General features: G+C 45.9%; 1 long non-coding RNA gene across 1 annotated transcript in view; it reads right to left on the reverse strand.

Moving 5' to 3' along the window:
• LOC110367185 overlaps window positions 1-17122 on the reverse strand; it is a 34624-nt gene that overhangs the window by 999 nt on the left and 16503 nt on the right. The window lies entirely within an intron of this gene.

Genomic DNA, 17122 nt, shown 5'->3' on the forward strand with positions numbered 1-17122 from the left:
TCAGCCGCATTCACTGCAAAGAGTTTAACGATTCATTAATAATGATTCGTTAACTCCACCTAAAAACACATTTCTCCTAGTTTTAGGACCAAATGGTCAGCAGATCCTCTTCTGTTGGCAGATAAAAGCTGCAGGCCTTTCAGCCAAGAGAGAACAGGTCTGTGGATCATCAAGGGGCCAGCGAGCTGCCACCAGTGCAGAGCTTGGTCAACATTGGCAGCATCTTGGTGGAATTTCATCTGCATGAAGAGCAACAAAGGAGGACCTCCATCCAAGCAGGAACCTGGAGCAAAGTTGTTTTCTCTGATGAATCATCCATTTGGCAAAAGAAATGTCCCAGAAAACTATTTCAAGGCTGGACTATTGTAATTCTTTACTATCAGGAAGTCCACAAAATGCAGTTCAAAGCCTTCAGCTGATCCAAAATGCTGCAGCAAGAGTTCTGATGAAAATCAACCAGAGGGATCATATTTCTCCAATTTTAGCTTCCCTTCATTGGCTTCCTGTTAAATCAAGAATAGAATTTAAAATTCTCCTTCTAACATATAAAGCCCTTAATAATCAAGCTCCATCATATATCAGAGCTCTGATTACCCCGTATGTTCCTAACAGAGCACTTCGCTCTCAGACTGCAGGTCTGCTGGTGGTTCCTAGAGTCTCTAAAAGTAGAATGGGAGGCAGATCCTTTAGCTATCAGGCTCCTCTCCTGTGGAACCAACTCCCAGTTTTGGTCCGTCAGGCAGACACCCCGTCTACTTTTAAGATTAATCTTAAAACTTTCCTTTGTGACAAAGCTTCTAGTCAGAGTGGCTCATGTTACCCTGAGCTACCTCTATAGTTATGCTGCTATAGTCTTAGGCTGCTGAGGACATCAGGGTCTATTTCTCTCTCTCTGCTGAGTTCTCCTACTGCTCTCCAATCTGCATTGTTTGTTGTTATTTCAGCTTTTAGCTTTTTCTCATCATAGAAGGTATACCTGGTCTGGTGTTCTGTTAGCTGTGACATCATCAGGGGAGGCAGATCTTCCATTATTACCATCTAACGTAGAAAGGAGCGCCATGTTGGTGACCCCTGTTCTAGAAGCTGCTGCTGGCGGCCGGAGGAGTGATGAAGAACTCTTTTCAGGCACAGCAGAGGATGATGGGCGGATCAGAACCAGGGAGACACGAAGCATCAGAACTGAATGCAATCAGGCTGGTGTCCAGACAGCAACAGGATCTCTCTGAGGTTACAGGTGAGGAACGACCAGCCAAAGACTACAGCAGCTACGTCTTCCTCCCACGGTCCAATAACCTGAGTCCCATCATCACCGCTCCATCCGGGGCTCCTGGACCATTAAACCCAGCATGAGTCCCTGAATCCCATTAGGAGCTCTTCCCAGGTAACAGTATGTGAGGATCAAAGATCAGCTCTCCATCTGCCTCAGACCTGCAGTTCATTCCCGGCGGCCTCATTCACAGCTAAGAGCGACCGCTCCAGCCTGCGGAGCCGCATCCAGAGCCAGCCGGACCTAATGGGCCCCTGAGCGGCAGAACAGCGTTTCCCTCCACGGGTCACCGTGCTGATAGGAAGCCCTTCATCACCTCTTCCTCCTCCTCGTCTTCTTCAGAACGTCTTCCTGTTCTGGTGGCAGCAGGAGGACGGAGCAGAGCAGCTGAGACCTGGCAGATACTTCACCATTAAATCACTTTCTCAACAGCATTTACTCCCCCTGTTCTAAGAAATGTAGTTTTAGCTAAAAAAAATAATCTGTGGTGCAGATCACCATTTTGAGCAGAGATTGGTTCTAACGATGAGTTTTATACTCATAACACTGCAGAACCCAACCCATAAACCGTACTTTAATGCTTATTTGTTGTCTTTTTATGTCTCTAAAATGTAAAATTAGCATTAATTTAAATTTAAATGCTTAATGCCGTGTCTATCTTTGTTTAAGGGGTTAAAACCTCTGCCGGAGGTTTTCCTTCCCGTTAATGGGGAGTTTTTCTTTCCACTGTCGCTTCATGCTTGCTCAGTATGAGGGATTGCAGCAAAGCCATGTACAATGCAGATGACTCTCCCTGTGGCTCTACGGTTCCCCAGGAGTGACTGCTGCTTGTCGGGACTTTGATGCAATCAACTGGTTTCCTTATATAGGACATTTTTGACCAATCTGTATAATCTGACCCAATCTGTATAATATGATTGAACTTGATTTTGTAAAGTGCCTTGAGATGACATGTTTCATGATTTGGCGCTATATAAATAAAATTGAATTGAAAAAATATATTTCGGCATGAAAACTGATATTTATTTACAAGGGGACAGATAGGGCATTGGGACTTGCTCTACAGCCGATACCTTGACCTGACGTCACAAACTGGGAGGAGGCAGAACTGTTCATCACCAAGATGGCTGCCCCCATAAAAGGACCTTCAAATGAAAATTACTCTTCATTAAAAAAGCTTATCATTTATTGAACAGTATGTAATAATTATATACTTAAAGCACTTTCAGCAGTTTGAATTCTGACTTTGACCAGACTCCTCCTTTAAAGCTTTCAGAGCTCCTTCTTCCAGAGACACAGCTGCTCGACATGCCAGAGGATTAGAGCAGTTTATGCTCTGCGGCTGTGAAGCTGAACAGAATATAGAGATCAACATGTGAAATACGTCAGTCTGACAGCAGAACTGACTAAATCAGACACAAAGCTGGTTTTTAAAAAGCCTCCTTTGTCTCCAAAACAGCTGGCAGCGGAAGATTTAACAAACCCGCCTGAAACAGGATGAAAAGAGCAGATTTCTGGCTCCTGTTGAAAGCCGTGGATTAATCTGTGGATGGCTGCTGCAACTGGAACACAGACAGAACCAACAACAACAGGGACCATCCACCCAGGAACACCCCCACTCCCACAGGAACATGTTTATTCTATACAACAGAGAAACTAATTGTGAGAGAGAAACCGACGCGTCTAAAACGCTGAAGCCTTTGGTTTGCAGGAAGTCTTCATTCTGCTGCTGAGGGCCATCAGGTGGCAGAAGAAGAAGAAGAAGAAGAAGAAGAAGAAGAAGAAGAAGAAGAAGAACGCAGTTTATTGAAGCTCATCAGGTCACAGTTGTAGCAATCAGCTAAACCCTCAGATGGTTTTAAAAGAAAACAATGAAAGCTTTTTTCTTTGCTTAAATCAGTAGTTTTCTGTCTGAGGATGAACAACTCAGAAGGTCTGACTGAGAGCTTTCAGTGCTCTGGTTCACTTCCAGCTAAAATATCAGCAGCTTTATCTTTCCCCATCGTCTGCACCTTCAAACCAAACTGCCCTCACCGTTTGATATGATTGGGCTGATTTACTCCTGGGAAATCCTCTGATATCCTTACATGAGCAACCAGGTAAATAAAGGTTCTGCTAAACGCTGAATGATCGGCTGTGAGTGAAATCACCGACAGGATCTAGCAGAGGTGACCCATTCCATAACAGCAGGAGCATATAGCTGTGCTTTGGCACGATGCCGAGACGGAGAGACATCAGCAATGAGAAGCCCGTTCAGGTTGAAAAGGCTCTAAAATGCAATGATTCACACCCCTGGAGGACTTTAATCTTTCAGTTTTTGTTTTAAATAAAAGATCCACTTCCAGGTCGGGCAGAAACCCAGTTGTAAGATTGCTGCCCCCTATTGGTAGTCCTCCCAGTCCTTCAGTCTTTTCTTAATGACTTCTTTAGTAAGAATAGACTCTATAGGCAGAAACTATACTTTAACACATTTAATCTGAACTAGTTAGAGGAATGGTACAGCTTCATATTGATCTCTCATATTGATCATGATGCAGGAAAAGGTGAAATGAGGAGGCGAGAGCCCCCAACTCCTGGTTAGCTTAATATAGATGAGCAGGAGCGGATCCCCCCCCTCCCCCCCTCCCCCCCCACATGCTGTCCGTAGAAGACGTATCACTGCCAGACTGTGAAATACTAAAGACTCCAATGTTCATCCACACGTACCTGCTGCCCTGAGATAACTGTTCATTTGTTTATGTGTGCCACATTGGACACGTCCTCAGTGTCAGCGAGTTCTCTGTTGTTTCCCAGTAGCTGCTTTCAGATGCTCCAGCATCTGTGATCTCAAAATATCTAACAGCAGGATTAACGGCCTAGTCAAAGTCCGGGTTGAAGAATCTGTGGGGGGGAGTAGGTGAGGAGGTCCTCCAGCTCTCTGGATCCCGTCACCTAGGAAGCATCATCTCATACCAGAACCACAGAAACCTGCTCAGCTGATCTCAGAATGGGTCGCTCTGTTTTTACGTCTTAAGAGGCAGATAAGAAATATATTTTGAAACGGTTGATCTTTTCCCATCGGAAACAAACCTTTTGGTAAAATTATAGTAATAATTTAAATATTTTTTTATCTAAATCTGTCAATGTGACTCATATCAGGTTTAAACGTGTTTGAAGTCCATCATCCTGCAGAGAGGAAGATTATTCCCAGGATGAGAACATCTCAGCAGCTGCCAACCTTCCCAGAAGGTTTAGTCCAGGTCAGAGCAGGAAGCTCAGAGGAATGACCAGAAACCAGGAGCTCCACCTCAGACTCTACAGGCCTCAGGTTAAATGTTAGAGGCCATGATGGTTAGAAGAACACTGGAGGAGTATGGCTGCTTCGAAGTGTTGAAAGAAAAAGCCTCGTCTCGCTTTAGACAATCTGGCAGCAGGACTTAGATCTGCAGAGCTGCTGGAGGTTAGCGCTGTCTGATGGTTCTCTCTGCTGTCCTCAACGCTCTCTCTGCACATCTCCAGGCCGAGGCGTTGCGGGCCCCAAAGCAGACGGCGATGCAGCTGGTCAGTCGTACATCACAGAGCTGCCCAGAAACTAATGGCTTCCAACCTCCACGAACTGAACTAAGTGTGGCCTTTTCTCTGATTTGACATTAAAACCCCAGCAGAGCAGAAACAAGCTGAGTCTGAGTTGATCTCCTGGTTGTTTGAGTGGAGGACAGGCAGCCTGTGGTGCAGCTGCTGATCCTGAACCCATCCATCTATGAAGCATGTGATGGAGTCAGGGGGGAGCCAGCAGTGTCACCGTGACTCATTAAAACATTTAATCCCTTATTAACTCGCCCACTAAAACAAGCATGTGACAGAGGATGAGGTCAAAGGTCACAGCCAGGAGAGCATCAGCGCCATGCTGCAGGAGGCGGAGCTTGGAGCGCCGTGCAGGGGTCTGACTGCTGAACAGCAAACATTGGTTCACATCTGCAGCTGCAGGGAGGCTGTCCAGTCAGCTCTCCTAAACTAAAATAACAGCCAAATGCAGAAAGTGCATTCATTAAAATTCACGTCCCATAGCAGCGTAATGTTCCCCTTTCAGCTGGAAGCCTGAGCTTAAGCTGAACACCTCATTAAACCTCCAAAATGTCTTCTACAACGACACTAAAGCATCTGTGAAGGACGCTAAACACTTCTGTCCTGCAGCTGCTTCACAAACACGTTCTGGTTTACAATCAGTTAATCCGACCATAATGTGTGTTTATGCACCTGACTTTATTCAGAACAGAACCACTCTGACATGCGCAGAGATCAAACTCCCCTTAAAAAACACAGAAGAACAACTTCTGTCTTTGCTAAACAACAAAAATAGCAAATAGAGTTCATTTGTCCTCAGAGTGTCCAGACTGAACTTGCATAATGTTCTAATTACAGTTGAAACGTTACTTTTGAACAGAAAGATTGTATCGGGATCCCAGACAGTTTTGCTTTCCGCCATATTTCTGCAGAAATACGTCACGTTCATGTCACACGTTCTGAATAACTTGAGCCTGACAAGCGTTTATATGAACATTGATCGGATTATCAGTCGGCATTAACCTCCCGTCTCATTTGGATTAACATTTCATTCCAACTGAGTTTAATCTGATCATCGTATTCAGATCGGCTTGTTTACACAACGCTTTCTATTCCCATCGGCATTTTATTCCGATTACTTTTGTCCATTTAAGCGTAGCTGGTGTCTTTGAAGGAGAAAAGTGTGCTGGAATCTGGAGGAACCTGGAGGAACCTGGAGGATCCTGGAGGATCCTGGAGGCCAGCAGGAGGAACCTGGAGGAATCTGGAGGATCCTGGAGGAACCTGGAGAAACCTGGAAGAACCTGGAAGAACCTGGAGGATCCTGGAGGAACCTGGAGGAACCTGGAGGATCCTGGAGGATCCTGGAGGCCAGCAGCTTCTCTCTACGGCAGCAAACAAACCAATGAACTGACCAGAGCCGCTCCAGCTCATAAATGGTGAATAGCTTCTACTTTAACTAGTCCGCCGGCCCCAAAGCGCTTTACAGTCAGTTACACATTCACACTCATCAATACGACTTTATTTGCATAGACTTTGTGGATCGTGGCCCTTCTGGCCTTCTGTAAATTAAACCTTCTCACAGTTTTTGAAGACCACGATAAAAGGGGCTGTGTGCCCACATTAGCATTTCTGTCTTTAGACAGTTATTATTTTAAAACACAAACTTTCCTTCAGATAAATGAATGTTTTTCACTTTTCAAACAGAGCAGAGAGTCTTTGGTGTAAAAGCTTTAAGCTCAGCTTTGATGTGTTCTGGGTGGGAGAATCCACGATGCGGACACCTGCTGTGTTTCTGAAGCTGCTCCACCGCTTTGATCCCCCCCCCCCCCCCCCCCCACCAACGGCTACTGGCAGCTTCACAGACAGCAGGCCTGCACCGCCTCTCAGGATGTTCACCAACGTACGGAGGAACGATCAGGCCGGCGTCGTCCGCATTAACGGGGCGGCGTGGCTCGTTAGCAGCGGCTAACGCTGCCGCCATCGTGGGTCACAGCGAGCTGCAGGGAGATCTGGAAGACCTGGAGCTGCCGTGTCGTAGTGAGACATCAGCTTCACTTTGATGAACACGCTCTAAATGATTCAGGCTCCAGCAGAGCAGCATCAGTGGACATCTGGTCTGGGACCATTAAGCCCAGCGAGGAGCTCCTCCTGGGGGACGCCTCACGTTCTCAGATCAGGATCTCACCAATCAGGCCTCTAATGAGCCGAAGCAGCGACTAACAGCTGGAGAGGCCTGCAGGAACATCGACACGGCACGGACCCTGAGCTTGTTAGCAGACATGAGAAGGTCCAGGAGAGAAGGTCTGATCTTCTGGTCCTGATGACCTGGGAAAGGTCATAAGGTCAGCAGACCGTCTGAGTCCATCACCTGCAGAGAGGAGGACTGTTCCTGGGTGGAGAACATCTCAGCTGCTGCCAACCTGTCCAGGATGGACGTCCAGCAGAAACAAAGAGAAAGACAGTGAAAGAAGCAAAAACTGTCCAAATTTATTCTGACTGAATGCCTTGATCCGATATTTACCCTGTTTTCATTCAGATGGTAACAATAAAACTCTGATGATGTGAGATGCTTCAAGTGGCGAACTTGATAATTAATATCATTATTAGTATGATAAGTAAAGACATTTTGCCGAGCTATTTTAATGAGATATTCAGTGATTCAGTATATTATATATATATTATGGCAGGGGAGCTCAAACTTTACGTGGCCAGGGACGCCTTTAGATTCCTCACGCTGATAGTATTTTTAAAAAGCCATTTCTCCTGTTAAATACATTAGGAATTATGTATGTTTTTAAAAATATATATAAATACACCTAATTTGGTGGAGATTAGATCAAACTCAATGGAACCGTTGTCATTCTTCCTAATTTTATCAGATTTGGCTCTTATCTTACTTGATGAAGTGGGCGGAGTTAAATATTTGTCCATTGTGTTACTCAGCAGCGCCTCCTCAGGCCCGACTACATGAATGTCACAGACCCCCAACCTGCGGGTTTACTACTGACAAGATCCAATCTGTACATTTTACAGTATTGCATTTCACTGCAACTTTGACAAAACCCGAAAAATGTTGTGAGAAGTCTTGTTTACCCCCCCCCCCCCCTACACACACACACACAAAACAAAGAAACTGACGTTTTCTTGGCCCTTGCAAACACCAGGTTTCAGACATGGTGGTGTGTGTGTGGGGGGGGGGGGGGGGGGGGGGTCATAGTTTGGGCCCCTTTGCAGTCCAGGGGCCAAAGATGAAGTCCTGGAGTCAGATTATGGCTCCATCAGTGTTAGACGTTGGTCCAGACCGGGTCCTGAACAGAACAACGTTCCCAAACACAGCAGCGAGGCTTCAACAGAACGTCTGAAAGAGGAAAGAGCCAAGGTGCTGCAACGGTCTAGTCAAAGTCCGAACTTCCACCTGATTGAAATGCTGTGGTGAGACCTTCAGTGTTAACTATGTTAACTAGGTCTGAACAAGCTGCAGCAAAGCTGGAAAGAAAAGGGGACCAGATGATCAGTTTTACCCTGTTTCCGCTAACTCGCCATCATTCACTGCAGCTCAGCTAATGACTCCATGCAATCGGATGGTTTTCTTTGGATGAATATCATTTTTACCAAGTAGAATAACAAAGTAAACTTGTCTGCAATGCTTTTATAGCCAGGGCAGAATCAGAATGGATGTCATGAGTTTTAAATCTGCTGAAGGCTCCCACCGCCAGGTTCAGAGCTGGACTCACCAACCCGACATGCTCTGAATTAAATTAATTGGATAATCACCAAGTGGTTTAACGCGGTTTCCGCAAGGATTAATCCCCCCCCCCCCCCCCAAACACACACTAAAATACTTACTAAGGACCTTCCACTGACTTCCAGTCTTTTTAACCTTTTCTACTGCCTACCTCTGCTGTAAAGTGAGAACATAAAAAGGTCTTCACTTTGGTAGTTAATATATTAAAAATATGTTCTCACTCAGCCGTCAGTAGAAGTTCCCACACTTCAGTCTGAGGTGGACCCCCATCTCTGACCCTGAAGGTCAAAGCTCAATCATAATATTCCTTTATCCCTTTGAGGAAACTTTCCAGTTATTTCAGCTCCTCCTTTCATTCTCTCCGCCTCGTCGCTCACATTAACCTCCAACACCTCAGTGACCCCATTTTCTCCCATCAAGTTAAAATCAGACATTTTCCCTCTGATTGTGTCGCCGTTTCATGCGTTTTCATTCTGCTTCCCATGAGAGCGTAGCATGGCGGCTCACTGACAGACTGGATGGAGGAGCAACAACTGACTGCATGATCAGAGAGAGTCTGGAACACCGAACAACAAAGTTAAAATTCTCCTTCTAACGTATAAAGCCCTTAATAATCAAGCTCCATCATATATCAGAGCTCTGATTACCCCGTATGTTCCTAACAGAGCACTTCGCTCTCAGACTGCAGGTCTGCTGGTGGTTCCTAGAGTCTCTAAAAGTAGAATGGGAGGCAGATCCTTTAGCTATCAAGCTCCTCTCCTGTGGAACCAACTCCCAGTTTTGGTCCGTGAGGCAGACACCCCGTCTACTTTTAAGACTAATCTTAAAACTTTCCTTTGTGACAAAGCTTCTAGTCAGAGTGGCTCATGTTACCCTGAGCTATCTCTATAGTTATGCTGCTATAGGCTTAGGCTGCTGGAGGACATCAGGGTCTATTTCTCTCTCTCTGCTGAGTTCTCCTACTGCTCTCCAATCTGCATTGCTTGTTGTTATTTCAGCTTTTAACTTTTTGTTCTCTGTCATTTTTCTCTTCATAGAAGGTACACCTGGTCTGGTTTTCTGTTAGCTGTGACATCATCAGGGGAGGCAGATCATCCTCTATTACCATCTACCATAGAAAGTACTCCTGGGTCAATGTGAGCTTCTGTGCTTTCTGTGTCTCTGCTCTGTCTTCTCTAACATAGAAAGTACTCCTGGGTCAATGTGAGCTTCTGTGCTTTCTGTGTCTCTGCTCTGTCTTCTCTACCATAGAAAGTACTCCTGGGTCAATGTGAGCTTCTGTGCTTTCTGTGTCTCTGCTCTGTCTTCTCTAAGCCCCAGTGGGTGGAGGCAGATGAGCGTTCACACTGAGCCTGGTTCTGGTTCTGCTGGAGGTTCTCCTCCCTGTTAAAGGGGAGTTTTCCTCTCCACTGTCGCTTCATGCATGCTCAGTATGAGGGATTGCTGCAAAGCCATCAACAATGCAGACGACTGTCCACTGTGGCTCTACGCTCTTTCAGGAGGAGTGAATGCTGCTTGGAGAGACTTGATGCAACCTGCTGGGTTTCCTTAGAGAGGAAACTTTCTCACCAACCTGGAGGATCTGATGGAGGCTGACTTTGGAAAGAACCTTCATGATGATGATGTTAATTGACGCTATAGAAATAAAATTAATTGAATTAAACCAGAGCAGAGATGACGGTCTGAACGTTATCTTTCAAAAAGTCCTGTTCACATCATGCCATGTTTAGTCCTGATAGTCTGGAGCAGAAAGTAGTTTAGTGCAAAGTTTAGGCAAAGATCTCAGAGCGTTAGTCCAACAGAGTCAAAATAATAAAATAATAAGTTACGTAGTAATCATAAACCAACATGTCTCCCTGATCACTAGCTGAGGGAGCTAATAGCAGCAGCTTAAGCAGATCCCACTGCTGCCTTGGTCTGCAGGAAAAAACAGGACGGTGCTGCAGCCCAAAGAGAGCTGATAACATAGATAAGGTGGAAAATAAAAGAGTTTCAGAAAGCCAGCAGGAACGTTGTTCAGACAACGTTAAAAGTTTCTGGGAATGTCTGACTGTTTGGTAGGAAAAGATCCAGAAGGCTGCTTCCTGACTCCTTCACAGCCTTTTATTTTAAAACAAAGACTCACATCTAAACTATTTAAATGCAGCAACAGAAAATCAGGCAGTTTCAGAGAAAGGAGCTTTGCCTGTAGGCCTGTTGTTGGAGACGCTGAATATTCCTGACAAATGTTCCTGGTTCCTGTCTTCCAGCCTCTGAAGGAACTTCCTCCTGAGGCTTCGTGTCGTAGGAGCTGCCAGTCGACACGCGTCTCCTGCAGTCGCACTTTAAAGCGGGAACATTAAAGATTCAGCAGGAATCTGTTTGTGTTTTCTCGTTAAGCGCTGAGGCCCTGCAGGGAAACAACGAGCACGGCACGCTGTGACCTCCATTCTCCATAAATAAACGCCTCTTCCTCGCCTCATGCAGCAGCAGCGACGTCCTCCTCACGCTTATTGTTTCCAACCTTTGGCTCTGACAGCCGGCCGTCTGCTCGCTGCAGCTCTTCATGCATTATTTCCTCCCTCTGCAGAGAACAGGGCGGATCATGGGGGGGCCTGCAGGGGGGCCGACATGTTTCTACATCTGAGCGCTGAATCCCTTCCAGGCAGATCTCCGTCAAACAGGAGCTTGCAAAGCAAATTAGACTCTTTTTAAGCTTCATCAGCCACGGGCCTCTGTACTGCAAGGTCACGTCTAATTTAAAACGGGAGAGCTTTTAAATTATTCATCTGTGACCCAAGGTGCTCCTCTCTGCAGAAGGGGGGGGGGGGGGGGTGGAGCATAAAAGGAAGGAAACAAATCCCCAGAACATCCCAACAGGTTTTCAGATCAGTGAGTTTCTAACTGCCTGGTCTGCATGCAGATGTGGTGAGAAGCTGCTCAGCCAATTAAAAAGCTGCCCAAGGTGCCGCGCCTCTGGTTAACGGCCCGGTGGGCTCCAGGTTCCTCTGGGTTCCTCCAGGTTCCTCCAGGTTCTGGAGGTCCAGCAGCTCATAGATCAGCGATGCAGACGGTTTCTGAAACCAGCCGGACCCGTTTGTGGTTAATGGATAAAAGGCAGCAGGACACGCCTTCAGGATCCGCCTGCTGACAGAACCAGCCAGTCAGAACCAGCCAATCAGAACCAACCGGTCAGAACCATCCGGTCTGAACCAGCCAATCAGAACCAGCCGGTCAGAACCAGCCGGACAGAACCATCCGGTCAGAACCAGCCAGACAGAACCAGCCGGTCAGAACCAGCCGGACAGAACCAGACAGACAGAACCAGCCAATCAGAACCAGCCGGACAGAACCATCCGGTCAGAACCAGCCAGACAGAGCCAGATGGTCAGAACCAGCAGCCAGAAAAAAAGCCCAAACTAAACCAGAGCTGTCTCTCTGCTGGTAGACACTGAAAAACAACGCTGTGCAAAATAAAATTCAAACATCTGAATTATTTGGGTCATTTATGGCCTAAAGAAGCATTTAGGAGATTTAATTAGACTGAGAGAAAAACATTTAACAGATTTTAGAAAGAGTTAACGATGAAACTCTTTGATCTGAGATAGTCAGCCGAGTTTGTTGTATTGAGTTCTTTTGTTGTTTTATGTAAACCTGGAGGCATTTATTGGGTCTAAACCACCTTCTTCCTGTTTAAACGTCAACAACATCGAGAAGCAAAATAAATCTCTCTACAAGAAATATCTCTAAGACACATTTAGGTTTAGGAGACACCAAAGAAACGTCTTAAAAGTTGAAAGGTTTAAGTTTTCAGTCTTAAGTGAAGCTTTTGGTAGAAAATATATATTTCTTGTTTTCAAAGAGGATGAAAAGAAAATATTCGGGTCTAAAAGAGACCTGAGAGATTCTGAATGAGAGGTTAAAAGATGTCTGTGAGAATCTGTGGATCTAAATCTGTTTACAGACATAGATATGCTGCAGCATCCTGAAGCGTCTGGGACCGGATCAGAACCGGATCAGAACCGGATCAGAACCCCTGCAGCGGTCAGGAGGATGTGAACAGTCACTGAGCGCGCTGGGAAGTCCAGGATGACATAAATAACAAGTTATACGTTTATAATAAAGATGTTCAATAAAAGCAACGTTTGCATTAAACAGATCAGAGGTTTGCTCCTAGACTCCAGATCTGATCTTATTAATCTTAATAAAGCCTCCAGTCTGAGAGACGGAGGCTCTGCTGCTGATTAAAGGCAGATTCCAGCATTTCTCTGCCTGATTATAACTGAGCTCTGCCTGCAGCCATGATGGGATTACCCTCCATGTTTTCATGTTTATGACGCATTACTAAAGTTAATTAGGCCCCATCCACTGGGCCTAAAGAGAAGGAAGGAAGGAAGGAAGCAAGGAAGCAAGGAAGAAAGCAAGGAAGCAAGGAAGGAAGGAAGCAAGCAAGGAAGCAAGGAAGCAAGGAAGGAAGGAGTTTTGGTAGGAAGGAAGGAAGGAAGAAAGGAAGGAAGGAAGGAAGGAGTATTGGTAGGAAGGAAGGAAGGAAGAAAGGAGTATTGGTAGGAAGGAAGGAAGGAAGGAAGGAAGGAAGGAAGGAAGGAAGGAAGGAAGGAAGGAGTATTGGTAGGAAGGAAGGAAGGAAGGAAGGAAGGAAGGAAGGAAGGAAGGAAGGAAGGAAGGAAGGAAGGAAGGAAGGAAGGAGTGTTCAGACGGATCTCCTTGATATGTGAGCTCACACAAACGTTTTAGAGCTGCAGTTAAACCAGGAGCTGCAGGTTATTAAAGCCGTTCTTCAGAGCGAGGAGCAGGAACGCGTTCATCACCACAGACTGACGCGTGATGCGTGACGCGTGATGCGTGATGCGTGATGCATGGGTTCATGACGAGCTGCAGGGGCTGACGGCTCTCTGGCTGATTTGTTGGTTTTATAACACGTGTCCTCCTTCACACAGAGAACAAAGACCTGCTTCAGATGTAACCACTCTGCTCAGGGAGGAGGTCACAGCAGGAGAACCGCGGCCTGAGACGATCCATCAGACGATCCATCAGACGATCCATCAGACCGCCGTCAGCTGGAACGATGGAGGGAGGAGCAGGAGTCGGAGATGTAGAACATCTTCAGCCTCGACAGGAGGAGGAAATTCAATCACAGATCCAGAGAACCAGATCCAGAGAACCAGAGAACCAGATCCAGAGAACCACAACCAGAGAACCAGATCCAGAGAACCAGATCCAGAGAACCACAACCAGAGAACCAGATCCAGAGAACCAGATCCAGAGAACCAGAACCAGAGAACCAGAACCAGAGAACCAGAGAACCAGATCCAGAGAACAAGAACCAGAGAACCAAAGAACCAGATCCAGAGAACCAGATCCAGAACCAGAGAACCAGATCCAGAGAACCAGATCCAGAGAACCAGAGAACCAGAACTAGAGAACCAGATCCAGAACCAGAGAACCAGATCCAGAGAACCAGATCCAGAGAACCAGAGAACCAGAACCAGAGAACCAGAACTAGAGAACCAGAATCAGAGAACCAGAACCAGAGAACCAGTGAACCAGAACCAGAGAACCAGTTTCAAAGAACCAGATCCAGAGAACCAGAGAACCAGATCCAGAGAACCAGAGAGCCAGAACCAGAGAACCAATGAACCAGATCCAGAGGACCAGATCCAGAGAACCAGAACCAGAGAACCAGAACTAGAGAACCAGAATCAGAGAACCAGAACCAGATCCAGAGAACCAGAATCAGAGAACCAGAACCAGAGAACCAGAGAACCAGAGAACCAGATCCAGAGAACCAGAACCAGAGAACCAGTGAACCAGAACCAGAGAACCAGATCCAAAGAACCAGATCCAGAGAACCAGAACCAGAGAACCAGATCCAAAGAACCAGATCCAGAGAACCAGATCCAGAGAACCAGAATCAGAGAACCAGATCCAGAGAACCAGAACCAGACAGAGTCCCGTCAGGACTCTGGTGATGACATCAATGAAGAACCGATGCTGGACAAGACAGAGGAGGGCATATCTCTAAGGAGCATGGTGAGCGCTTCATTTAGCCAGTAAATAAAGCCAAGTCATCACGTCTAACCATTTAAAAATGAAGTAAATGATTCTGACACTTAGGAACACCAACATGAGGAGAAGATTTTAGACTTCAGGTCCAAGACCTCATTCACAAAATGATGAAGAAATGTTTTGTAGTCTTCTTCAGACAGAAACTCAGCGCGCTGCAGTGGAGGAGAACCAATATGATGAAAAATAAGATCCTGAGCTTGGCCTGCATGATTTATGAGATTACTGAAATAAGAGGAAAAGACCCATCAAGTTAGGAAGAAACAACAGGAGCAACCTGGCTGAGAATGGAACGGTAGAGTTCATTAAAACACTTTATTATCACCAGAAAAAGATGTAAAGAAGAAAGAAAACATTAAAATAACACAATCATCAGTAAATGATGCAGAGCAACAGGAAACATTCAGAAACTGACTTTTGATTCGACAATTTATGTGCAAACGATGAAGACACTGCAAAAAGGGAACTCAAAATAAAGTGTTCTTGAAATGTTTGTATTTTTCCTTGATTTGAGCAGGTAAATAAGACTATTTGCCGATAAAATAAGAGTTTTGCACTTAAAATAAGAACACTTCACCTCTATCATCTTATTTCAAGTGCAGGATATCTAATTATCTTATTTTAGGGGTAAAGATACTCATCCCATTTGCGAATAGTCTTATTTAGCTGCTCAAATCAAGGAAAAACACAAACATTTCAAGAAAATTTTATCTACTTTTAGTTCCCTTTTTGCAGGAAGAGCGAGCCAGAGGCCAGAGGCGGCGTCCACCCTCAGCAGCTCGCCGGTCCGTCTCAGAGCAACACAGCCATGGAGAACCTCATTTCCACCCACAGGAGAACATCCAGACGTCAACGGTTTTCTAACTTGTTTCATATATTTAATAAATACCTGGTGGCTTGGCAGAAGTTTCCTGCTTTGTGAGGAACTCGGCTCAGAGACGACCCACCCTGACCTACATCCACCCCAGATGTGATGCACCGCTGGATTTATGCAACAGACGCGTGGAGACACCCAGAACCAGAGGAACCCTGGACAGAATTAATGTTTCCTAATCTGTATTTTATTATATCCGATATGATTTCTCCATGAGCGAAGCAGTGGAATAGCAGAAAATAAGATAAAATGCAAGATTATGGTGTGAGAACCTGGAGATGGTGTTTGTTTGTGAGGTGCGTAAAAACTGAGAGGGTCTGATGATCCATATTTTATTTTATTGGCTCATCGCTTTACAGCAGCTGCTCAGATAAAGTCCAGATTAACAGCCGTGTTTTCAGATTTGTTTATGTGACGGCGTGAGAAATAAACATGTTAAAGTAATTAAAACGTGAGAGGGGGAAAAGATATTTCATCCATATTTACATTCTAAGATAAACGGGATGGAGCAAAGAAAGCAGCGGCAGCTAAAGGATCGTTTAACCAGGTCTGGATCAGGAGGAGTGTGCATGTGCGATGCTTCAGGTCCCTACATCTCCAGGCTGCTGAGAAACACAGATTTAATCTCCATGAGTCCAACCTGGCTGCAGCCCACCGATCATTCACTGCTGTCTGACTTCCAGGCCGGACTCAGTGACTCATAAACTTTTCTGTCTGATGGCCGATCTGATCCCAGCAGGAAGGAGAGGAGATCAGCAGATCCTGTCTGAGCACCAAACCTTCCCAGATCCTCACAGGCAGCACAGCAAAGATCCACAGAGAAGTTCCCTCTTCTTAAAAACAGGAGAAGTGAACCTGCAAGCGAGCAGAACAGAGGGGGAACTGCAGAACATGAAGGTTTACTGCGGTTTCAAACGTTCCGCGCATCGATACGGTTCTTTTGTCTGAACCTTTCATCTCTAACGAGGAGCTCTGGATGCAGAGAAAGGAAGAAAGCTGCTGCTCCTTTGTTCTCCCTGGATGGAGATGATCAGCTTCCAGCCCTTTGTTCTCCATGGAGGAACATCCCACAGTGCCCCCTGCTGTCAGAGAGAAGTATCGCAGCCTGGAGGAACCGCGGTTCTTTGTCCCAGCTGTTCCACAGGTCCGGAACCAGAACCAGGGGCGCTGAGACTGGGCCCTTTGGATCCCATGCAGGTACTTTAATGATCCAAAACACAAAAAACTGCATCTGTCATCAGTTAAAGGCTCATTTTATTTCAGCTTCCATAAAACAAAAACAACTACAAGCAGCAGGAACAGTGGACCATCCAGAACCGAACCAACATCCTGAGAAGATGCCGTCCGGGCCTTCTGATGTTCTGTTGAGGAACAGGGTTCTGATGAGGCTTCAGGCAGATCTCCCCTCGCTGCTCTGCTTCCAAACCAGAGGCAGAAGCTTTCATCCCCATCAGGAGGCCGGATCGATTCTGATCCACACCAGATCCACACCAGGTCCAAATATCCACATGTACCTCTACCACAAGCTTTCTGAATCCATCAGCCAGCTGCTACTTCATCCTGGCTGCTCATGGCACGGCTCGCCTGGCAGAACCCAGTAAATCCTGACAAAGGTTCAACTTTTAAA

Source organism: Fundulus heteroclitus, unplaced genomic scaffold (assembly GCF_011125445.2).
Source record: "Fundulus heteroclitus isolate FHET01 unplaced genomic scaffold, MU-UCD_Fhet_4.1 scaffold_46, whole genome shotgun sequence".
Taxonomy (NCBI): domain Eukaryota; kingdom Metazoa; phylum Chordata; class Actinopteri; order Cyprinodontiformes; family Fundulidae; genus Fundulus; species Fundulus heteroclitus.